Below are 5,261 nucleotides of genomic sequence, written 5' to 3'. Positions count from 1 at the left end.
TACATTTACCCTAACAGGGTTTGATTTCAGCTTGCCATTGCATCAGCCCATTTTTCAGCCTGCCTCTATTTCTCATCCCCAAATCCCACTTGAAGCATAATTTAAGTGTTTTGGCAATTAAAAATGATGTATGGCAGTTTGTGATGGTTAGATTCCTTTCTCTTGCTTGGCGTTGGCTGCAGAGGGCTTCTTGCTTTGTCACTCTAAGGCCTGGTGGTTTGTGAGGTAACCTCTCTGAGGTTGATTTATACCGCACAGATGTTCTGGGATGAGCAGTTTTCCTGTTGGGAAGTAGTGTGCGTGTCTCTGTGGAGAATGTGACGCCATTAGCTGTGATACCGAGTCGTCCAAAGGAGTCTGCCGGGGAAACACTTAGGGTCCTGTGGTGCTATAATAAAAAGGGCTTTTCAACTCTTTTTTTCCCTTTGAGAGATTTTGGTTTCATTCTTTGTCCATCAGTCAGAAGAAGCTGATGAGTTGTGTTGTATTTTTTTTACTTTAAGTTTTTTTGGTCATACTTTTGCAGGATTATGCAAAAACTACTGATTGGATTTCCATAAAACTTGATGGAAGGATGTGACATGGGCAAAGAAAGATTCCATAAAATGTTGGTGCGGATCATGATTTTAAAAAACTTTCTTTAACATTATGTTTTTCAAATTTGCATTCGGACTATGTCCATCTCTTCCAGTAGCAAAAGATAAACGTTTCAACAAGTTATCTCTTACTCTTTCTCAGTGTCTCAATACATCACTTTTAGACATTTCACCATTTATTAGCCATTTGACTCGTTACTACTAGCTATCAGTTTTAGCCATTTATCGATTCAATTATTATTTATTAGGTATTAGGTATAGCTATTATAGCTGTTTATGTAGCTTACTATAATATTTATATATATCTATATATATATATACATACTTACTCATCAAACAGTTGTTGTGTCACTTCCAGGAAGTTGTTTCTTCTTCATTCGATTAATTGAAATAACTTCCCATGCGGGAGGACGTGTTTCAAGATATAATGTGAGCTTCTGTATGCTGCTGCTCAGATTTATCTTAAAACATAAAGTTTATAATCACAACCAGCTCTTATTTTCATCCTGCTTTAATTAGGGGAAGATTCAAACCAGATTCTTTGGCAGCAACACTAACCATTGGCCCTTTATCAGCTAGTATCAGTTACATATTTGGCAACAACAATCAGTCTGTTTTGGTGATAGTTGTTGTGTTGTACAAAGACACCAACCACAGTAATAAGCAGAGGAAGAAAAAGAAAAAAACTTTGATGCAACGAGGCATTTTTCCCCACTGGAATACAAAATGCGAAATTAGTCTCACATTTTTTTCATTTATCTTCCTTTGCTTTTATGTGGGTGGAGCATTCACCCCTGGACTTGATGTGTCACCGCACTGGAGCTGCTACATGTGAGTGTGAAAAACATGATCTCAGCTGTCTCGCTCCAGACCTTCTGTCAGCGGAGCAGGGGGAACAAACAACTGCTCACGTGTATGAAAATGTTGTGCTTATAGCTTGGCTTATAGTGAGTGACAGGTACTATGCTTTTTTTGGATTGGTAAGAGGCTGCTCACATATCCACTGAGCTCACACACTGTTGGCATTTACACTGGCTTTTAGTGGCTCGATTAATATTTACTTGTTCATAATAAATAAATGTGCTCATTGGTTATGGGATTAGGATTTCACAGTATTGGTTTTGCGACATCAGACGTGATCATCTGGAGGCCTTATTTGCTGTTTTGTTTGCACAACAGTCGGCGCCATGCTGCCTGCTAATGAGAGAAGATGGGACAGGACAGGATCCTGCACAAATTTAGATCAAAGTCAGAAACATCTCTCTTTATTTTCTTTGGTTGGCGCTTTGTGTGTGTGGAAAGAACAGACTTTAATCTTTCACAAGTGCACAGTCACTGTGACATTGCAGTGTCTGAAAGAGGAGTTAAAATTACTAGAATGAGCTGCCCTCACTGCTCAAGCTGCTGTTTGCCATGTTGACCCAAATACTGGGCGATTGACCTTGACAGCTCTTACAAAACCAGAGAGAACTGAAGTTGCAAACAAACCTACCAAACCCACACTTGATGTATAGTGTATGCAACATTTGTATCAAAGTCAAAGTAAAAAAGAAATATTTTACTTTACTTGTGGATTAAATACTTATTTCAAGCTCGGTGTGCCGTAACACTTTCCATCCATTTACAGTAACAGTGGTTTGCAAGATTTCGAGGGAATCAAAGGCAACTGTGCCAAAAATAACACAAATGCTTTGGCAACCCACCATGCTCGTGTACGTGCAATCACAAGGAGCTGTTGCAATAATATTATTCCTGTGTCAGGTCGTATCTCCTAGCAGGATGTTTCAAAGATGGCTCGAACACCGATCTCAAGTTAACAACTCTGAAAGTGTTAACAACCCCACATGAGGTTAAATGCCTGGGACTCCCGACCAGGCAGGGTGTACTGTAGATGCTCTGAGTTACGTTATGTGCTGAGCAGAACACATGTTTCTCTCTGGTGGTGGGAGATGGCTTGCAGATATCTCTCTCCCGCTCTTTGACTGTCCATTTGCTTGGAATTAGGACTGAAAGTTTTATTTTTAACTCTTAAAAATTGAAAAGCAAGCAGTAAAATAAACAAAAGTAATCTGTTATGTCTGTCAATTACCTTCTCTGCTTTGTTTCAATATCAAGTTGCAATGTTCGGACTTACCAATTACATTTTTAAGCTATTAGTGTGCTGCAGTTGCGAGTGTCCACTGGATTTCGAAAGCTATTCTCTTTCGTCTGTAACCAAACCCAGAAGTTCTGGTTTCACCCACCTCTGTCCCCAAATAATGTCAAAATTGGTATTTGTGATCGAGTGCAGTCTCCCGCCTCCATTTTTAACCCCACGTGCTTTGTGTGTGTGTGTGTGTGTGTGTGTGTGTGTGCGTACGTGTGTGACCGCTGACCTGCTGGCGGGAGCATCAAGGCAACGTTTGGACGAGAAAGGCACTGAGTGGAAAAAGGAAACGGTTGGAGACAGTGTGCAGGTGTAGAAACCAGAGAGGCCCAAACGCCCTCTGAGGACCTCTGCTCATGTGGACAGAGGAGCTGCACTGTCTAATTAAAGTCTGTGAATCACAGACAGTAGCAGAATAATCACGCTGTTGATTGTCATCCAGAAGTTCAACCAATCCATAATCCAAAGTTTACTTTATTTTATAACATTTCTATACAAACCACTACAGAGAAAGGTGTATATAATGTACATACTCAGCATTTTCTTTATTTTTTTTTAATGTTTTTTTTAATATTATTTCCTTTTTTTCTTTTTTTTCTTTTTATTCTCTTGTTTATCTCATTCTGACCTGCCTGCTGCTGTAACCACTGAATTGTGTGTGTGGATCGATAAAGTTTTATTTGATCTTATCTTCATAATACTTCAGTTGTAAGAGCCACAATATTAAACTCACAGAACTTTTCCTCTACTCTTTTAAATGTTATGTCCTCCTTTAAGGGGGACATAACATTTTTTGCTCTGTATTTTGTTGTTTTCTAGTCCTTGAATTAGGACACATGTGTTGCTCTGATGGCTTCTTTTAATACCATGGGACTTTTGGTTAATAGCGGAGGAGGATGGCTTTTGGGGTTTTCTTTCAAATCTGGCAGCTATTACTGTTGTTTACACCCTTTAGTAGTTTGGCCGGACCATTTTCATTTGGTTTAAAACACTGTTTACTAGAATGGGAGTATGTAAAATACTTTACATCAGCAGATAATATATGAGTAGATGCAAACCAGTCCACAGAAGATGACAACATTGTTCAGTGACCTATATAGAAATTGGTTGAAATCATTAATCTGATGATACTTTCCTGCAGTCGTCAATACTCTTGTATTTAATGAGCCATAGATGTTTTCTGAACTCTTTTTTTCATTAAGCAAATGTCATGTGTTATTTCTGATCGCTCTCCAAAGCAGTCCAGAGGATTTACACATTCCCTGCCTCACAGGTAGCCATGAGTTTCTGTTACTCTCACTGTGATATGAAACCTAACTTGTTGAGACCAGCCTCTGGGACAACACAATCCATTAAAGTGAAAGTGTATCTGTATTTTCTGTTCTTTTTACTCTGCAGTTGGCAACAGGTATACATTTGAAAACTGTCTTGGCCGTGTCAAACAACAACCAAACATGGAATTTGAGGAAAGCATAATTTAAGTTTTGTGTTTTTTTTTGCTTTGTAATGGGTGGTGGTTTGTGTGTAACACTGGATTTTCCTCAAATGCACTTTCAAAGAAAAAAATGAAGCCAGTGAGATGTTCACTGTGATCTATCGCAACTCAACGTTTCTTTAGCGTGCTGAAATGAACGGGTGGGAGTGTCTTAAAGGCAAAACATCAATCTACATAACCTTTGAGGTTTTACCAAAGGTCTTCCAGGCTACAATACAGCTTAGTCGACCAGATTATTCAATCAACCACAGGGATTTAACAAAGGTTGGACAATTGTTGTGAGATCCAAGGTCCTTCTTTGCATGTTGGGTCTAATTGAATGCTGGTCTCAATCAGACTGTCTGAGTCATGTCAGATTAGTAGATGTAGAGGGCCGACCTACGTCCTCAGCTCGTGTCATCCGCTGCCCTTATGGTTTGAATATTTGAACACAGTTATATTCATTCATTCATATTTCTCCTTTTGCCACCATCAATTTAGTTTTTGCCTCAATTTAATTTATTTATTGTTTATCCCACCACAAAAATTCTTCAGGTCAACTTAAATCTCTGAGAGCGCAAAACTGCACAGTGTAAAAGGGCCTTTAGTTCAACATATATGCCGCAGATATATCCTTTACTTATGGGCCAAAAAAGATGGTAGATGGACTAAGCACTATGTGTGGCAAGTTTAAAGACAGACAGGGAGCGGACCGTTCTGTTCCGTCAGTCACATCATGTTCCTCTCTCCCTCTCTTGGGACAGGGTACTTTTCCTGGTCTCATAACAGCAATAAAACCTGTGGGGCCTTCAGTAAAAGATCAAATGACACACTCGGGTTGACTTTATTTTTCAGACCAGACATAAACTATGTTAAATGTTCCTTTTCATTTTCCAGGAAGTCTTTTTCTTAGAATTTGAGTCCATATCTTTTCAATTTAAAACCAAAGGATAACTATTATCCATCAAAAATGAAACAGAAGACATTTAGTGTTCCAGCAGATCAATACCAATCATCTTTCCAACATAGTGACAAATGACTTGAT

Source organism: Hippoglossus stenolepis, chromosome 13, assembly GCF_022539355.2.
Source record: "Hippoglossus stenolepis isolate QCI-W04-F060 chromosome 13, HSTE1.2, whole genome shotgun sequence".
Lineage (NCBI taxonomy): Eukaryota > Metazoa > Chordata > Actinopteri > Pleuronectiformes > Pleuronectidae > Hippoglossus > Hippoglossus stenolepis.
Note: the sequence above shows the minus strand (reverse complement) of the source record.